We start from the raw sequence: 21,091 nt of genomic DNA, 5'->3' as shown, positions 1-21,091 counted from the left end.
CAAGAAGACATAAACTTGTAAATGTTTATGTACCCAACATAGGAACACTCAAATACATTAAAATAATCTTGGAGGACTTCAAAAAATATCGACACAATATAATTATAGTAGGGAATTTTAACACCCCAATGTCTAAAATGAATGGGTCTTTCAAACAAAATATCAACAAAGATACTGTGGCATTGAACAATGCCCTAGACTAAATGGACTTAACTGACATATGTAGAGCCTTTAATCCTAAAGAAGCTAAATACACATTTTTTCAAATGCACATGAAACATTTTCAAAGATAGATCACATGATAGGACACAAAACAGCCTCAATAAACTCAGAAAAAATGAAATTATATCAAGGATTTTTCTTGACCACAAGGTACTGAAACTAGAAACCAACCTCAAGGAAAAAACCCAGACCACTCAAACTCATGGACATTGAATACCATGTTATGAGACAATGAATGGGTCAAAATGAGGTTAGGGAAGAAATCAAAAAGTTTTTGGAAATAAATGAAAATGAACTCACAACAATCAAAAACTTATGGGACACAGAGAAGGCAGTCTCTGCCTTCTTCCCTGAGAGGGAAATTCATAGCAATACACTCCTACCTAGAAAAGATAGAAAAATTTCAGGTAAACAACCTATCCCAATGCCTGCAAGTACTTGAAGAACAACCACAAAGAGACCAAAGTAAGTAAAAGGAAGCCAATAACCAAGAGCAGAGCAGAATTAAATGACAGAGAGACTAAAAGCACAATACTAAGAATCAATGAATCCAGGAATTATATGGAACAGGAAATTAGCCAATGATACCTCAGACAAGGGTTTGATCTCCAAAATATATAAAGAACTCACATGACTTCACTCCCGGAAGACAAAAAAAAAAAAAAAGCAATTAAAAATAGTCAAAAGACTTGAATAGACACTTTTCCAAGGAGGACATACAGAGGTCCCAGAGATATATGAAAAGATCCTCAGCATCACTAGCCATCAGAGAGATGCAAATTAAAACCACAATGAGATAACACTTCATGCAAGTCAGAATGGCCATCATAAACAAATCAACAAGTGCTGGAGAGGTTGTGTAGTAAAAGGAACTCTAGTGTTCTGTTTGTGGGAATGCAGACTAATTCAGCCACTGTAGAAAACAGTATGGAATTTCCTCAGAAAACTAAAAATGGAAATTCCTTTAGTCCAGCAATTCTACTGCTGAGAATATACCCTAAGAGCCCTGAAACATCAATTTAAAACAACCTATGCACCCCAATGTTCATAGCAGCACAATTTACAATACCAAAGTTCTGGAAGCAACGTAAGCACTCATCAGTAAACAAATGGATCAAAAAACTCTGGTACATTTACACAATGCAATTCTACACAGGTGACAGAAAGAAGGAGCTCCTACCTTTTGCAGCAGCATGGATGAACATTATGCTACATGAAATAAGCCAGGCTGTGAGAAATAAATACTATATGATATCACCTTTAACTGGAACATAATCAACAAAGGAAAAAAGCAAACAAAACATAACCAGAAACTTTGAAATCAAGAGCAATCTAACAATAGCCGGAGGAGAGGTTGGAGGGAACAGTGGGGAGGCTTTTCAGGGACTACTATGAGGGACACATGGACAAATCCAAGGGGGAGGATGAAAGCAAGGGAGACAGGTGGGTTTGGCTGGGGTTGGGGACAGTGGTGAGGGGAAAATGCAGACAACTGTAATTTAACAACAATAAAGCAATTTATAAAATACTAATAAAATATAAGAAGTAAAAATAATGAATAATAATAATATACATAAACAATAAAATTCTGTATCTGTGGGGTAGCAAAGTGACATTTGTCTCAGTTTCTCAATTTTTGGGGTTAGCCTTGTGGTGCCCCTTGGATCTGTCTCTAGACCCTTCCTAGCTTCATGTCTCATTGTTTCATTTGCGGGAAGAAAAAAGAAGAGGGAGAGACTAAGCCTCCTGCTGACTTTAAGCCTGTTCAGCAAGTTCTGCTTGTCTTCTTAGATGCCATAGGAAGAGGGACACTGGGCTTCACTTTTTTCCCTTTCTGTGGTTTTTCAGAGGATGGGGACCAGGTCTGGGCAGCAGTATTCACAGTTGCCCAGTTTCTGGCTCAGGTCCTCTGTGAGCTGCCAAGCTCATATCAGCCACCCAGTCTCTAGTTGCACAGCACGAGTCAATTTGGGTGCACCGTTCCTCTCAACCACTCAGTATGTGGGTGTGCACAGCTCAAATCATCCTTGGGGTGAGTCAGCCACTGTTTGAGAGTTCCTTAGAGAGCAGCTGCCCTCCATTCTTAACTAGTGCATGCATGGGTTTTCACACAACCCAACATTCTGACCAGTCCAGAGACTATCTGAGTCAGGGTCTGACATGACCCAACTCCTTCTTTTGTTGGGGGAAATTGATAGCTATTTTAAGACACAACACAGTGACTAGAGAGTGATTTGTTTTTTCAGCCCAGTTGTTTTTGCAGCCCAGTGGCTTGTTTTGACCCAAAGAGGCCAAAAGCCTCTTTTGGCTTCTCTGGACTGTTTATTGTCTACATGCCAGAGATAACTCTCTGCTCCTTCTGCTTCTGTAAACTTCCTCCGGCTTTTGCACCAGAAGTAATGGTCTGAAGGACGGGCCTGCTCTTGCTCTATAAAAATAACTGCTCCCCCGCTGCCCAGCACCCAGAATTTGGGATTGACTCCTCTGGGTCCATGAGCATAAAATAAACTTCCACTCCGTACACCCAAAAGTGGTTGAGTTGTTTTCTGTAACACCTTCACCAGATGCCCCCCTGCACCTCAATTTCTTTGGTGCCAGCGTCCACAGTCCCAGTGGATGTACACCGCCTCTGTGTATCTCCCACTTCATCTCTATTCCCCCCAGCAACTTCTAGGATCCAGGTCCCTCCTGGTGCTGGGCTGCCCTCTCTGCTCTGGTAGTGGAGGGAGCTGGTGATCTAACACTCCTCCCCATATCCTGCAGCAGGTGCTGGGCTGGGAGCCACAGTGGCCTAGGATGCTGCACAGATTCCAGGGTCCTTACAGTCCCAGTGCAATCTCCTCACGGCCTGTTTTTTTTTATTTTATTTAGTTATTTTTCAAGTACAGTTTTTTGTCTATTTTTCCCATCCCAGCCTCCCCCGCCCCTTGCTCCCCACCTCCCTCCCATTTCCACCCCCCTTAGTTCTCATCCCTGTGTCCTTCCTATTTGTTCCTCCAAATCCCTCCCCCATTTTCCCCTTAACTTCCCTTCCTTCTCCCCTCTGGTCACTATCCCCTTGTTCTCTATTTCAGTGTCTTTGTTTTTTGTTTTGTTTTGTTTTTTTTTCTGCTTGCTTGTTTGTTTTGTTGTTTAGCTTCCTGTTAAATGGGAGATCATATGGTATTTGTCTTTCAACCCCTGGCTTATTTCACTCAGCATAATGCTTTCCAGTTCCATCCATGTTGTTGCAAAGGGTAGTAGCTCCTTCTTTCTCTCTGCAGCATAGAATTCCATTGTGTATATGTACCACTATTTTTGGATCCATTCATTTACTGATGGGCACCTAGGTTGCTTCCAACTCTTGGCTATTGTAAATTGTGCTGCTATGAACATTGTGGTGCATAGGTTCTTTGATATTGATGTTTTAGGATTCTTAGGATATAATCCCAGCAGTGGAATTGCTGGGTCAAAAGGCAGGTCGATTTTTATTTTTCTGAGAAAATTCCATACTGTTTTCCATAATGGTTGTACCAGTCTGCACTCCCACCAACAGTGAACTAAGGACCCCTTTTCCCCACAACCCCTCCAACATTTGTTGTTTGTTGTTTTGTTTATGATAGCCATCCTGACCAGTGTAAAGTGGTATCTCATTGTGGTTTTAATTTGCATCTCTCTGATAGCTAGCAATATTGAGCATCTCTTCATGTGTCTCTGAATGTTCTGTATGTCCTCCTTGGAGAAGTGTTTGCTCAAGTCCTTTTCCCATTTTCTAATTGGGTTGGGTGTCTTCTTAGAGTGGAGTCGTGTAAGTTCTTTGTATATTTTAGAGATTAAACCTTTGTCTGAGGTATCATTGGCAAATATGTTTTCCCATACAGTTGGTTGTCTTGCTAATTTAATACTGTTTTCTTTAGCCATGCAGAAGCTTTTTATTTTGATGAGATCCCATTTGTTTATTCTTTCCTTTACATTCCTTACTCTAGGGGACATATCGGTAAAGAAGTTGCTGCATGGAATATCTGAGATTTTCTTGCCAATGTTTTCCTTCTAGGACTTTAATGGTGTTATGACTTACATTGAAGTCTTTTATCCACCTTGAATTTATTTTGGTGTATGGTGTAAGTCTGTGCTCAAGTTTCATTTTTTTGCATGTAGCTGTCCAGTTCTCCCAACACCATTTGTTGAAGAGGCTATCTTTACTCCATTTTATGTTACTGCCCCCTTTGTCGAATATTAATTGACTGTAGAGAGTTGGGTTGATTTCTGGGCTCTCTGTTCTGTTCCATTGGTCTATGTGCCTGTTTTTATGCCAGTAGCAGGCTGTGTTGATTACAGTGGCCTTGTAATACAGTTTGATATCAGGTATTGTGATCCCCCCTACTTTGTTCTTCTTTCTCAAAAGAGCAGCTGCTATTTGGGCTCTTTTATGGTTCAATATAAATTTTTGAAGTGTTTGTTCTATGTCTGTGAAATACGCCATTGGTACTTTAATAGGTGTTGCATTGAATCTGTATATTGCTTTGGGTAGTATGGACATTTTGATGATGTTAATTCTTCCAATCCATGAACAAGGTATATGTTTCCATTTGTTTGTGTCTTCCTTGATTTCGTTCTTCAGGGCTGTGTAGTTTTCTGCATACAGGTTTTTTTACCTCCTTAGTTAGGTTTATTCCCAGATATTTTATTTTTCTTTTTGCTATATCAAATGGGATTTTTCTCTTTATTTCTGCTTCTGCTGATTCACTGTTGGTATACAAAAATGCCTTTGATTTCTGGATATTGACTTTGTAACCAGCTGTTTTGCCAAACTCATTAATTAGTTTGATCAGTTTTGTGGTAGAGTCTATAGGATTTTCCATGTACACTATCATGTCATCTGCAAACAGTGACAGTTTTGCTTCCTCCTTTCCTATTTGGATGCCTTTTATTTCCTTTTCTTGCCTGATCGCTGTGGCTAAAACTTCCAATACTATATTGAATAGAAGTGGTGAAAGTGGACAACCTTGTCTTGTTCCTGATCTTAGCAGAAAAGCTTTTAGTTTTTTCCCATTGAGTATGATATTGGCTGTAGGTCTCTCATGTATGGCCTTTATTATTTTGAGAAATGCTCCCTCTATTCCCACTTTGCTGAGTGTTTTTATCATAAATGGGTGTTGTACCTTATCAAAAGCTTTTTCCGCATCTATTGATATGATCATGTGGTTTTTGTCTTTGCTTTTGTTTATGTGATGTATTACATTTACTGATTTGCGAATATTGAACCATCCTTGCATCCCTGGGATGAATCCTACTTGATCATGGTGTATGATCTTTTTGATATATTGTTGGATGCGATTTGCCAATATTTTGTTGAGGATTTTAGCATCTATGTTCATCAGCGATATTGGCCTGAAGTTTTCTTTCTTTGTGGTGTCTCTGTCTGGTTTTGGAATTAAGATGATGCTGGGTTCATAAGAAGAATTTGGGAGTTTTCCATCCTTGTGGATTTTTTTGAAATAGTCTGTGGACAATAGGGGTTAGCTCTTCCTTAAATGAGAATTCTCCTGTGAAACCATCTGGTCTGGGGCTTTTGTGTGATGGGAGATTTTTGATTACTGCTTCCATTTCTTTTGCTGTTATTGGTGTATTTAGATTTTCTGCTTCTTTTTCACTGAGTTTTGGAAGATTGTATTTTTCTAGAAATGTGTCCATTTCCCCTAGGTTTTCAAATTTTTTGGCATAGAGTTCTTCATAGTAATTTCCTACAATCTTTTCGATTTCTGTGGTATCAGTTGTAATCTCTCCTCCTTCATTTCTGATTGTGTTTATTTGTGTCCTCTCTCTTCTTTTCTTGATGAGCCTACTTAAAGGCTTGTCTATTTTGTTTATCTTCTCAAAGAACCAACTCCTGGATTCACTGATCCTTAAAATTGTGCTTTTAGTTTCTATGTCATTTAATTCTGCTCTAATCTTGGTTATTTCCTTCCTTCTGCTTGCTCTGGGCTGTCTTTGTTGTTGTTCCTCGAGTTCTTGCAGGCGTAGGGTTAGGTTGTTTGTTAGAAATGTTTCTATTTTTTTTAGGTAGGCCTGTATTGCTATAAACTTCCCTCTCAGGACTGCCTTCGCTGTGTCCCATAAGTTTTGGGTTGTTGTGAGATCATTTTCATTTGTTACCAGAAATGTTTTGATTTCTTCCCTAATTTCATTCTTGACCCATTCGTTGTTTAATAGCATACCATTCAGTCTCCATGTTTTTGGGTGCTTTGGGTTTTTTTCTTTGGGGTTGGTTTTTAATTTCAGTCCCTTGTGGTGAGAAGATGCTTGGTATAATTTCAATTTTCTTGAATTTTTTGAGGCTCGTTTTGTGTCCTATCATGTGTTGTATCTTTGAAAATGTTCCATGTGCATTTGAAAAGAATGTGTATTTAGCTTCTTTGGATGAAGGGCTCTATATATATATCAGTTAAGTCCATTTCATCTAGGGTGTTGTTTAATGCCACAATATCTTTGTTGATAAATTGTTTGGAAGATCTGTCCATTTTTTATAGTGGGGTGTTCAAATCCCCTACTATGATTGTGTTGCTTTCAATATCTTTCTTGAAGTCCTCTAAGATTTTCTTGATATATTTGGGTGCCCCCATGTTTGGTGCATATATGTTTACAATGTTAATGTCTTCTTGGTGGATTCTTCCCTTGAGTATAATGAAATGACCTTCTGGGTCTCTCTTTATAGCCTTTTTTTTTTTTGAAGTCTATTTTGTCTGATATGAGAATTGCTACCCCAGCTCTTTTTTCTTGTCAGTTTTTTGGAAAACTTGTTTCCAGCCTTTCACTTTAAGTCTGTGATGGTCTTTTGTCCTGAGGTGAGTCTCTTGTAGGCAGCATATGTGTGGGTCATGGTTTCTTATCCATTGAGCTATTCTGTGTCTTTTGATTGGAGAATTTAATCCATTTACATTTAAGGTTATTATTGTTAGGTACTTATTCATTGCCATTTTTGTACCTGTGTTCCTCTATGTTTCCCTCTTATCCTTCCTTCCCTTAAAGCAGTCCTTTTAGTATTTCTTGTAGAGCTGGTTTTGTGGAGGCGTATTCTTTTAGACTTCTTTTGTCTTGGAAGCTCTTTATTTGGCCATCTATCTTGATTGAGAGCCTGGCTTGTAAAGTAGCCTTGGTTGTAGGCCTCTGGTTCTCATTACTTGAAATATTTCTTGCCATTCTCTTCTTGCTTGAAGTGTTTCCATTGAGAAGTCGGTAGCTAACCTTATTGGGGCTTCCTTGTATGTTATTTCTTTTTTCTCCCTTGCTGCCTTTAAGATTCGCTATTTTTCTTGGAATTTTGCCATTTTGATGATGATGTGTCTTGAAGTGGGCCTTCTTGGGTTCCTCTTGGTTGGGACTCTCTGTGATTCCTGGATTTGTGAGACTTTTTCTCTTATCAAATTAGGAAAATTTTCTCTCATTACTCATTCAAATACGTTTTCTATCCCTTGTTCTTCTTCTCCTTCTGGTATTCCTATTATTCGGATATTATTACGTTTCATATTGTCTTGCATTTCTCTTAATCCCTCTTCATTCTTTCTGAGCCTCTTTTCATTTGCTTGCTCTTTCTGTGAGATGCTTTCTACCTTGTCCTCCAACTCACTAATCCTATCGTCCGCTTCATCTATCCTATTTTGGAAACTTTCTGCTGTGTACTTCAATTCGGAAATTGTATTCTTCATTTCCTCTTGTCTCTTGATGATAGTTTCCATATCCTTTTTGATGTTGCTGTAGTTTGCAGAGAGATCATTATAGTTCCCCTGTAGTTTCTGGTAGTTCACTGTGAGCTCTTTGAACTTCGTAATAACCAGTGCTTTGAATTCACTGTCTGATAGTTGATCAGTGTCTATTTCATCTAACATTCTTTCTGAAGTTTCTGCTTTTTCTTTCATTTGGGGATTGTTTCTTTGTCTTCCCATTGTTTGAGACTCGTCTTGTTAGTCTCTGCTTCCAAAATTGATCTGTTCTGAAACACTGGTTTTATGGTGTAAACTTTTGTGGTATGATCCTTGTGAAGTTCAGTGGTGCAGCGTCCTTGAAGTTTCTTGATGTTCTTAGTCTCCACCTACCCTCACGCTGGTCCTCGCGCTGGTCCCTGCATTGGTCCCCTACCACTGCTGAATGTCCCGGCTCTAGTAGCCGCCTCCTCAAGCACTCAGGCCCGTTACTACGGCAGTGGCACAGAGGCTGGGAATGTCCCGGCTCCCATATCTGGCTCTCTCTGCCGCCCAGGGCCGTCACCGGGGCTTGGAGTGTCCCGGTTTCTGTACCTGACTCCCCGGGGTCTAGTCCTGTCTCTATGGCAGTGGCACAGAGGCTTAGAAAGTCCCAACTCCCGTAACTGATTCCCCAGTGTCCAACCCCGTCGCTATGGCAGCAGAACAGGGGCTAAGACAGTCCCAGTTCCCGTAGAGGGATCCTCTGCCACCCAGGGCTGTCTCAGGGGTTTGGAGTGTCGGCTTCCATACCTGACTCCTCGGTGTCCAGTCCTGTGGCTATGGCAGCCGCACAGGATCTGAGAACTTCCTGGCTCCCGTAGCTGGCTCCTCTGCTGCGTCACAGGGGTTTGGAGAGTCCCAGGTTCCGTACCTGACTCCCCGGTGTCCAGTCCCGTCGCTATGGCAGTGGCACAGGATCTGCAAATGTCCCGGCTCCCTTAGCTGGCTCCTCAGGGTCCAAGCCTGTCTCTATGGTGGCGTCACAGGGGCCTTTGGTGTCCCAACTCCTGCAACTGACCCTTCCGTTGCCCAGGCCGGTAGCTATGGCATCGGCACAAGGGTGTCCCCGCTCCGGTTCCTGACTCCTCTGTCTCCCAGGACTGTCACAGGGGCTTGGAGTGTCCAGCTTCCATACCTGACTCCCCGGCTCCCAGGCCTGTTGCTCTGGCGGCAGCACAGGGGCCGCGTGAGACCCCGCTCCAGTAGCTGACTCTGCCACCGTCTGGTGTTTCAGCGTCGGTCACAATCTCTGGTCTTTTAATTTCATAAATGCTGGGTAACTGATGGTTTATTGTGCTGTTTCTCTATAGATCTGCCAGGATTTTCACCCATGAGTACAGGAGCTAGTATCAGCTCCATCTTACTCCGTCGCCATCTTCCCAGCATCCTCACTGCCTGTTTTTCAACATCCTCTACATTTTTGGGCGTCCAATCTTTATATAATTTGGGGTACCATTGGCTATTCACTCTGTTCCTCCAAAGATCAACTAGGTGTTCCAGCTGGGAAGAGGGATAACTGGGCTCTCCTTCCACCTACCTTGCCTCATCTTCTTCCTCCTGAAAACAACTTTAATATCCATCAGCTGGTAAGTGGATAAACAAAGTGTGCTAAATTCATACAATGCAATGCTACCCTACAAAAGGAATTACTAATATGTGTATTATGAATGAATCTGAAAAGCATTACGCTGACACAAAAGTCTATATAAAATACTATTCTATTTATATGACATCTTGAAAAACACAAAACTGGGCACAGACATCAGATTAGTGGATGATAGGCCTGTGAGATGAGAAAATTTACCATAAAGAACCATGAGGAATCTTTTTGGAATTATAGAAATATACTATATCTTGATTATAGTGATGTATACATTTGTCAAAACTCTGGAACTGAACAAAAAAGGAACAAAAAGAGGAAATTTTACTGTATATAAATTGTTTCTTAATAAATCTGGCATAAAAAAATCAGGATCTAAAACTAGTTATATACAGTCTTCAGTGTAGATACACCCTCGGTTTCTAAGCTAAAATTTACTAGATTAAGTTTGAGAAATATTTGGTAGAAAACTGCCAAAAAGTTTTTCAGGGTGGGTGAAATATTTTACAATCCCACCAATATATACTTGCTCCACACTGTCTCCTGTAGTTGTTATTTACAATCCATCAGTCTATAGTGGATCTTACTTGGCACCTGTCCCTGGTGGCAAAAATGTTGAGGACTGCTGCTACAGAGGATGGTGGATCCATGAGATGAAAGGAACCTGGCTTCCTGAATCACTACATGGATCAGATCCCTCCTTATTCCTTTGCCTGCTTAACTTCCAAATAGACCTGATGTGTATAAGAAACACACTTTTTATGTGTTAATCTGATATTTTTAGTTTGTCTCTTGAAGAAGCTGGTACTACTCTAATTAATATACTTGGGTATTTAAATATGCACTTTTATAAGATCAATACCTGTTTCCAGTTGTGCAAATTATGAGTTCAGAAGCAGTTGAGGTCATTTCATCCTTTCACCCCCAAACCATGGCTATTTTCAACACCTCTATTTCTATAGTTATTTTGAAATTCTAGTTTTCATCAGTGGAATCAGTTGAAGGAGGAATAGAGCAAATAAAGAAACAGAGGATGAATTGAATCTGCCCCTACTTCTTTATTAGCACTGAGAGAAGTAAAGAGACAACATCCATCTGATTTTAGTTACGATTTGCTTCTGCAGAAGACACTCTCTTTCAAGTGGGAGAAATGGGTAGGTACTGTGGCAAAGGAGGTGCTTTTATCACTTCCATTTGGGGAAGTTTCTTGCCAGCTTGGAAAATAATACATATTTACTATCAAATAAACACCCAACTCTGTAGCTTCTTAAGGCAGGGTTGGGTGGTTAAGAGCACAGAAGATAAAATTGACTGTCAGATATCATTTATCTTAAAACATTCTGGTACCCTGTCTCCTGGGGTAACAACCCTAACTGTGAATGGTACACTAGTTTTCTTTTCCATTAGCTCCAGATTCAACTTCTTCTTGAGTCCCTTTATCCTCCTCAGTGTCTTTCTTTTAACCCTGGCTCATCTACTCCAAATCCCTCCCAAAAATCTACTTTTTTTTTTAGAAAAATTTTCAACTTTTTTGAGATCTAATTGTATTACAATAAAACACACATAAAGTGTACAATTCTATCAGTTTTGACATGTATACACTCATGAAACCATGACCTCTTAACATTTTCATCACCCCCAAAGTTCCTCTGTGCCCTTTTACCTCTTTTCACCCTATTCACAGGCATCTCTTGATCTACTGTCTCTCTATATAGATTCACTTGTATTTTCTAGAGTTTTATGTAAGTGGGGTCATATAATAGGTACTTGTTTTCCCTGAATTCTTTTACTTAGTATAATGATTTTAAGATTCATTGACATTGCTGTTATATTAATAGTATGTCTTTATTGCAGAGTAGTATTCCACAATATGGCTGTACCACAGTTCATTAATTTGTTCATTCATTTACTTGCTGCTGAATTTGGGTTGTTTCTGGCTTTTGGCTACTACAGATGAAACTCCTATGAACATTCATGTGTGAGTCTTTGGGTTTCATGCTTTTATTTTTCTTTGGTAAATATCTAGGAGTGGAATGGTTGTGTTGTAGGCTGGTGTATGCTTAACATTCAAATAAACCATAAAACTAATACCTGCTGACTTCCAAAGTGGTTGTACAATTTCAAACTTCCACCATGGCTTCAATTCTTCAAGAGGAGAGCATAGGTTTAGGTTTATAAGCAGCAAGCTTATGCCTAATAATGCCCCCTGTTAAACTATAGAGTGTCCTGGTTTAGATAATAAAATGTGATTTTTCTTCTTGTACCTCAATTGGCCATGCTCCAGGATGTCCTTTCACACCCCATAAGCTCTCCAGCTCACTTTCCTCTCCTGTGAAAGGAGTTTTCCTGCTTTTCTGAAATATTTTTTTCCTTGCCAAGCTAGGATTACAGATGAAAAGGACTGGCACAATGTACCATAAGGATAGCTGGTGGTTGTTCTTGAAATCAAATGCAGAGAGTTTACCTAGATATAAACAAACCAGAGGAAAATGTAGGTAAGAATGGAGGAAGTCAGATCGTGTACAGATGACAATCATGTACAGATAACAGCAGTTGTGTTCTTGGATCTCTGTACTTTCCACTTCATATTTCTGTGAAGGTAAAAAACTGCTCTGAAAAAGAAGGCCTATTAAAAAAACAAGCATTTGCTCACATACAGAGGATCTAAGCCAACTGACTCAAAGGGAATAAATCTTACTTGACTGTATTTTTATTTATGTGTTTGAAAGTGGCATTGGTGGAACTGTCCTTCACCAAATCCAGAAACTATGGGAACCCCAATTCAATTCTCATTAAATGGCTGGCATAAAACATCCAATAAGGGATGTTCATTGGCCTTTTATTGGGTGATTTGCTCTTTCTCACTTGCACTCATAATTGACCTGAGAGAAACTCTCAAATTTCCCACTATTTAACATTTTGGATTTTTTATTTATTGTAAAGTTTAGAAAGTCTACATATCTGCACTCAAGATTATTAATATTAATATTAGTGCTTTTAAAAATGGCCACAATAAACCAATCAACAAATGGCAAGTGCTGGAGAGGTTGTAGAAAAGGGGAACCTAGTGCACTGTTGGTGGGAATGCAGACTGGTGCAGCCACTGTGGAAAACAGTATGGAATTTCCTCAGAAAACTAAAAATAAAACTACTTTTTGACCCAAAAATTCCACTGCTGAGATTATACCCTAAGAATCCTGAATCACCAGCTCAAAAGAATGTATTCATCCCAATGTTCATAGCAGCACAATAGCCAAGTGCTGGAAGCAACATAAGTGGCCTCCAGTCAGTGAGTAAATGAAAAACTATGGTACATTTACACAATGGAATACTACACAGCAGAGTGAAAGAAGAAACTCCTACCTTTTGCAACAACATGGATGTATCTGGAGAACATTATGCTAAGTTAAATAAACCATGCGGTGAAAGACAAATACCATATGACCTCACCTATAAGTAGAATCTGATAAAAAACAAACAAACAAGAAAGCAAAATATAACCAGATATATTGAAATAAAGAACAAATTGACAGTAACCAGAGGGAAGGTGGGAGAGGGATAATGGGTGAAAATAGGGGACGGGATATCAAGGAAAATGTATAAAGGACACATGGATGAAGCCAAAGGGGGTAGGTTCGAGGGTGGGAGGTGAGGATGGGTGGGGCGGGGGGCATAGTAGGGTAAAAATGAGACACCTGTACTTGAACAATAATAAAAAATAAATAATATCAATGTGCTCTTTTCCTTTTAGTGATTTAAAACATTTAAATATTTACTCAATCAGAGCTTCCAGTCAAGATGGAGGTATAGGTAAACATGCTTCATCTCCTTGCACAACTACATAAAGACATTATAACCAGACTTCAAAAGAAATGACATACAGAACCATCAGAAAATTGAGCTATATGAAAGTATGAAAACAAAGGACTTAAAGAAGACACATTCATCCAGATGGGTAGGAAGGGTAGAGACTCAGAGAGGTAGAGACAAGCAGAGTGGCACAGATTGGTGGCTGAATGGGTGGTCACACATTCATGTGTGGTGGGTAAAAAATGGGATAGATTCTTTGGGAGTGAAGGATTCCAGTCTCAGGCCAGAAGAAAGAGCCCAGGGTTTCAGCAGCAGAGAGATAAATCCCCACAACTTCTGGCTATAAATACTAGTGGGGGTTGGGGTGGTGGAAGAAACTGCTGTATTTTTAAGAAACTGATCAAAAGACCTGCAGAGACTTAGAACTTACACAGCCCCACCCCCTCTGAGGCTCAGTATTAGGGTAATAGCTGGAAGGGCACGAATCACATATGGGGAGTAAGTGAAGTGATTGCAAACAGGGCAAATGTTGGGCAAACCTCCAGAAGCCTGGCAGTTCCATTGTCCCTTCTTTGTGCCTTGCCCCCACACAGAGCCACAAAGAAAGTGAAGAGGTTTTCCCTGCCCTGGTGATTACCTATCGCTCTGAGTTACGCAATTTACAGGTGCCTTTTGTATAGTAGATCATGCTACTAAGACAGGGAGTCAAAGCAACTCTACCTAATACATGAATAAAAAAAGAGGGAGGATAACAAATTGAAGAGACAGAGAAATATGGGCCAAATGAAACAACAAAGCAAAACTCCAGAAAAAAAACTAAACTAAATGGAAATAACCAAACTAACAGATAAATTCAAAACACTGATTATCAGGATGCCCAAAGAACTCATCAAGTATGGCAACAGCTTAAAAAAGACCTAGGGAGAAATGAAGGTAGAATAAATGAAATACAGAAAAATGTATAGATAACCAACAATGGAGGGGATGATGCTTAAATTCAAGTTAATGGTTTTCAATGTAAGGAGGAAATAAGCATTGAACCAGAACAGTGAAAGGAAAAATAATAATTAAAAAAAAAAGAACTAGGATAGTACAAGGAGCCTCTGGGACAACTCCAAATGTACCAACATCCAAATCATTAGGGTACTAGAAGGAAAAGATGAAGTGCAAAAAATTTAAAACTTATTTGAAAAAAATAATGAAAGAAAATTATTTACTTGGTGGAGTAACACACATACAAGTCGGAGAAATACAGAGAGTCAGAAAGAAGTTGGACTCAAAGGGGACCACACCAAGACATATCTTAATTAAAATGCCAACGGTTAAAGATGAAGAGAGAATCTTAAAAGCAGCAAGACAAAAGTAGGTAGTTAACTGCAAAAGGGTTCATATAAGACTTTCAGCTAATTTATCAAAAGAAATTTTGCAGGCTAAAAGACACTGGAAAGAAGTATTCAAAGTGATGAAGAGCAAGGACCTAAAACTTGTATTACTCTATACAGCAAAGCTATCATTAAGAGTGGAAGAGAAAATAAAGTGCTTCCAAGACAAAGCAAAGCTAAAGAAGTTCATCATCACCAAGCCACTATTACATGTTTAAAGAGACCTATTGAATAAAATGATAAAAACTATGAACACTGAAATGGCAATACATTCACAACTATCAAAAATTGAATCTAAGAAACAAACTGATAAAACAATCAGAACAGGGACAGAATCATAGGTATGGACATCATTTAGAGGGTTATCAGCTGGGAGGGGGAAAGGGGAAAATGGGGGAAAAGATTCAGAGATTAATAAGAAAAATTGTCTTTCACTTCCTGGCTTATTTCACTCAGTATAATGCTTTCCAGTTCCATCCATGATGTTGCAAAGGGTAGGAGCTCCTTCTTTCTTTCTACTGCATAGAATTCCATTGTGTAAATGCACCATAGTTTTTTGATTCATTCATGTAATGATGGGCACCTAGGTTGTGTTCAGCACTTGCCCATTGTTAATTGTGCTGCTATGAACTTTGGGTGCCTAGGTTCTTTTGGATTGGTGTTTCAAGGTTCTTAGCATATAATTCTAGCAGTGGAATTGCTGGACTAAAAGCAGTTCCATTTTTAGTTTTCTGAAGAAATTCCATGCTGTTATTCATAATGGTTGTACCACTCTGCAATTCCACCAACAGTGCACTAGGGTTCCCTTTTCTCTACAACCTCTGCAACACTTGTTTGTTTCTTTGTTTATGATGGCCATTCTGACCAGTGTAAAGTGGTATCTCATTGTGGTTTTAATTTGCATCTCTCTGATAGCAAGTGATACTGAACATCTTTTTCAAATGTCTCTGGATCCTCTCTATGTCCTCCTTGGAGGTGTTTGTTCAAGTCCTTTGCCCATTTTTTAATTGGGTTGGTTGTCTTCTTAGAGTGGAGTTGTGTGAGTTCTTTGTATATTTTGGAGATTAAACCCTTCTCTGAGGTATCATTGGCAAATATGTTCTCCCATATGGTTAGTTGTCTTTTTATTTTAATACTGTTTTCTTTAGCCATGAAGGGGATTTTTATTTGGATGAGATCCCATTTGTTTATTCTTTCCTTTATATCCCTTGCTCTAGGGGACATGTCAGTAAAAAGTTGCTGCATGAAATATCTGAGATTTTCCTGCCTATGTTCTCCTCTAAGACTTTAATGGTGTCCTGGTTTATATTGAAATCCTTTATCCACATTGAATTTATTTTTGTGTATGGTATAAGTTGGTGCTCAAGTTTCATTTTTTTGAATGCAGCTGTCCAGTTCTACCAAAACCATTTGGTGAAGAGGTTATTTTTACTCCTTTTTATGTTGCTACACAATTTGTTGAATACTAAATGACTGTAGAGACTTGGGTTTATTTCTGGGCTCTCTGTTCTATTAAAATGCTCCATGTGCCTGTTTCCATACCAGTACCAGGTTGTGTTGGTTACAGTGGCCTTGTAATACAGTTTGGTATCAGGTATTGTGATCCCTACTACTTTGCTCTTCTTTCTGAAAATTGCAGCAGCTATTTGGGGTTATTTATGGTTCCATATAAATTTTTGAAGCGTTTGTTCTATGTTTGTGAAATATACCATTGCTACTTTACTAGGCATTGCATTGAATCTGTAAATTGCTTTGGGTAGTATGGACATTTTGATGATGTTAATTCTTCTGATTCATGAACATGGTATATGTTTCCATTTGTTTGTGTCTTTGATTTCTTTCTTCAGCGTTGTGTAGTTTTTCTGAGTACAGACTTTTACCTCCTTGGTAAGGTTTATTCCTGGGTGTTTTTTTTTCTTGTTGCTATATCAATGGGGTATTTTTCTTGATTTCTGCCTCTACTGTTTCATTGTTGGTATACAAAAATGCCTTCGATTTTTGGATATTGACTTTGTATCCTGTTGTTTTACCAAATTCATGTATTAGTTGGAGCAGTTTTGGGGTAGAGTCTATAGAATTTTCCATGTACACTATAGTGTCACATGCAAGCAATGACAGTTTTGTTTCCTCCTTTCCAATTTGGATGCCTTTTATTTCCTTTTTTTTTGTTGTTGGTTCACTGTGGCTGAAACTTCCAATAGTATGTTGAATAGAAGTGATGAAAGTGGACTACCTTATCTTTTCTGATCTTATTATAAAGCATTTTAGTTTTTGCCCATTGAGTATGATGTTTGCTGTGGGTCTCTCACATATGGTTCTTATTATATTGAGGAATGCTCCCTCTACTCTCACTTTGCTGATACTTTTTTTTTTATCATAAATTGGTCCTGTAACATATCAAGTGCTTTTTCTGCATTTATTGATATGATCATGTGATTTTTGTCTTTGCTTTTGTTTATATAATATATCACATTTATTGATTTAAGAATATTGCATCACTGGGATGAATCCCACTTGGTCATGGTGTATGATTTTTCAAATGTATTGTTGGATGCCATTCACCAATTTTTTTTAGGATTTTAGTGTCTATGTTCATCAGTGATATTGGCCTGAAGTTTTTGTTCTTTATTGTATCTTTATCTGGTTTTGGGATTAGGATTATGCTTGCTAAACAAAAAGAGTTTGGGAGTCTTCTATCATTTTGGATTTTTTGGAGTAGTCTGTGAAAAATTGGGGTTATCTCTTTCTTAAATGCTTTCTACAATTCTTCTGTGAAACTGTCTGTTCCTGGGCTTTTGCATGTTGTGAGATTTTCATTACTGCTTTAATTTCATCTTATGGTATTGGTCTGCACAGGCTTTCTTCTTCTCAATTTAGTTTTGAGAGATTATATTTTTCTAGAAACTTATCCATTTCACCTAGGTTTTTAAATTTTTTGTGCATAGTTCTTCATAGTAATTTCTTACAATCCTTTGTATTTCTGTGGTGTCAGTTGTAATCTCTCCTCTTTCATTTCTGATTGTGGTTATTTGCATCTTCTCTGTTATTTTATTGATGAGCCTGCTTAAAGGCTTGTTGATTTTATCTATCTTTTAAAGAAACCACCTCTCAGATTCATTGGTTCTCAGAATTGTACTTTTAGTCTCTATGTTATTTAATTCTGCTCTGCTCTTGGTTATTTTCCCTCCTTCTACTTGCTCTGGGCTGTCATTATTATTCTTCCTCAATTCTTGTAGGCATAGGGTTAGGTAGTTTGTTTGAAATGTTTCTGTCTTTTTTTAGGTATGCCTATATTGCTATGAACTTCCCTTTCAGGACTGCCTTTGCTGTGTCCCATAAGTTTTGGGTTGTTGCGAGTTCATTTTCATTTGTTCCCAGAAACTTTTTTATTTCTTCCCTAATTTCATTATTGACCAATTCATTGTTTAATAGCATGCTATTCAATCTCCATGATTTTGAGTGTTTTGGGTTTTTTTCTTGGGGTTGGTGTCTAGTTTCATTCCATTTTGATCAAGGGTAATGCTTGATATGATTTCGGCTTTCCTGAAGTTGTTGAGGTTTTTTTGTGTGTCTTATCATGTGTTCTATATTTGAAAATGTTCCAGGTGTATTTGAAAGGAATGGTGTATTTAGTTTCTTTGGGATGAATGTGTCTTTAAATATACCAATTAGTCCATTTCATCTAAGACATTATTTAGTGCTACAATGTGTTTGTTGATATTTTGTTTGGAAGATCTGTCCACTTTTGACAGTGGGGTGTTAAAAAACCCTACGCTAATTGTGTTGCTGTCAATATCTTTCTCAAAGTTCCCTAAGATTTTCTTTATGTATTTGGGTGCTCCTATGTTGAGTGCATATATATTTACAGTGTTTATGTCTTCTTGGTAAATTCTTCCCTTGAGTATCATTAAGTGACCTTCTGGTGCTCCCTTTATGGCCCTTTTTTTGAAGTCTATTTTGTCTGGTAGGTGTATTGCTACCCAGTCTTTTTTCCCTTGTCCTTTTTCTTGGAAAATTTGTTTCCAGCCTTTCACTTTTAGTCTGTGTAGGTTTTGTCCTGACGTGGGTCTATTGTAGGCAGAAAATGTGATGTTCATACTTTCTATCCATTCAGCTATTTTGTGTTTTTTGAATGGAGCATTTAATCCAGTTATGTTTAAAGCTATTATGGTAGGTACTTATTCATTACTATTTTCGTACCTGTGTTCTTCTTTGTCTTCCTCTTTTCTTTCTTTTTCTTAGAAAAGTCTCTTTAGCATCACTCGCATAACTGGTTTGGTGGAGGTGTATTCTGTTAGACTTCTTTTGAGTTGGAAGCTCTCTATTTGGCCCTCTGTCTTGATTGAGAGCCTTGGTGAGTAAAGTAGCCTTGGATGCAGGCCTCTGGTTTTCATTATTTGGAACATTTTTTGCCATTCTCTTCTTACTTGGAGTAATTCCATTGAGAAGTCAGCAGCTAACCTTATTGGGGATCACTTGTATGTTATTCCTTTTTCTCTCTTCCTGCCTTTAAGATTCTCTCTTTACCTTGGAATTTTGCCTTTTTAATGATGATGTGTCTTGAAGTGGGCTTCTTTGGGTTCCTTTTCATTAGAACTCTCTGTGTTTCCTAATTTGTGTGACTTTTTCTCTCATCAAGTTAGGGAAGTTTTCCATCATGACTTTTTCAATTAGGTTCTTTATCCCTTGCTGTTTTCTTCACCTCCTGGTAACCCTATTATATGGATATCATTATGTTTCATATTGTCTTGCATTTCTCTTAATCCCTCTTCATTTTTTCTGAGCCTCTTTTTATTTTTGCTTCTTCTGGCTGTTTTTTTCTTCTCTGACCTCCAGCTATCTGGTCCAATCTTCTGCTTCATTGATTCTGCTTTTGTTTCCTTCCACTGTGTTCTTCAGTTAAGAAATTATATTCTTCATTTCCTCTTGGGCCTTGTTCATAGTTTCTATTTCCTTTTTCGTGTTGATATAGTTTGCAGTAAGTTCATTGTAATTTCTCTGTAGTTTCTGTTAGCTCATTGTGAGGTCATTGAACTTCTTGATAACCAGTGCTGTGAACTCAATATGTGGTAGTTGATTTGCCTCTATTTTATTTAGCATTCTTTCTGAGGCTTTCTCCTTTCCTTTCATTTAGGGATTGTTTCTTTGTCTTCCCATTGTTTGTGAGATTATTCTTGTTAGCTTCAGCTTTAAATTGATCTATTCTCGTTCCTTGGGTTAATGGTGTAATCTTCTGTAGTATAATATCTGTGAGATTTAGTGGTGTAGTTTCCTTGATTTCCCAAGCTCACTGGTCTTGAGCTGTCATTTAATTTGGCTCTCTGTCTTTGTGTTTTGATTGTCGTTAGGTCTTTCTTTGTTAGATCCTTCCCATAAGCTGGTTAACTGAGGATCACTCTGTCCTCCACCATTTGTATTTTGTTGTGCTGGTGAGGGCAGGTTGTGTTGAAGCTAGTTCATCCATGTGTATAAGGTTTTGAGGATTCTCTTTTACTCTTTTTCTTTTTCTTTTGTACTTTGTAGTTACTCCACTGTTTAATTGTATTTTCTGATAGGTTCTTGTTGAGGTTTATGTGGTTTCCACTGCCCCCTTCACCTTCTTCTGTTTTTATATGTTGGAGGTTCCTTTATTTTGGGGTTTCCTCTTCCAGTGAGTATCCTGGTGTTCTCCACTTCCACCTACTCTTATCTATGATCAGTCGGTGGGGAAGGCAAAATTGTTTAAGACAGCAAGAGAGTATTCTATGATATTTACAGTAGCATACAGTAGAGAAGAGATAGCAGATCCTTTGGCTATGTATAGTGTTAACTTTGATCTTCCACCCACCTAGCCAGTTTTAAGAAAATATGGAAAGAAGATAGGACTCTTGTTGGGAAGGGAAGTATTGTGAGTTGGATCTAGAAAGCAGTGAGGGTGTGGGAGGTCAGATTATGAAGTAAGGTGAGATTAAAGGGTAGTAAATAGGTGTAGTGTGTGAGAGAATAGAGTTAACCAGTATAGTAATAGAGTTCAAGAAACTGGGAATTGGGCTAAGATCTGGGAGGAGTGTTGTGAAGTATTTACAATCATATGGAATAGGTATTATTTACAATAATATCATTGCAACAATCATATGACAGAATCCATGTGATCTGCATAACAAGAACAAGGGATATAAGAGTGTGTGTGAGTAGTGTGCTAAAGAAACACAAGTGAAGTGAAAGACATACATTGGCAATACACTGTGAAAGAGAGAATGGGGAAACCTGTCAAATGATACAATACAACCAGCCAAGTAAAGAAGACTATACAGAAAAAAGAAAAATATGAAGATACTATCAAATAAAAGATGTAAGAATAATGGAAAAATAATAAT

The sequence above is a fragment of the Artibeus jamaicensis genome, unplaced genomic scaffold (genome assembly GCF_021234435.1).
Source record: "Artibeus jamaicensis isolate MK-2021 breed Jamaican fruit bat unplaced genomic scaffold, CSHL_Jam_final contig_311, whole genome shotgun sequence".
NCBI classification, from domain to species: domain Eukaryota; kingdom Metazoa; phylum Chordata; class Mammalia; order Chiroptera; family Phyllostomidae; genus Artibeus; species Artibeus jamaicensis.
This window is presented reverse-complemented; position numbering follows the sequence as displayed.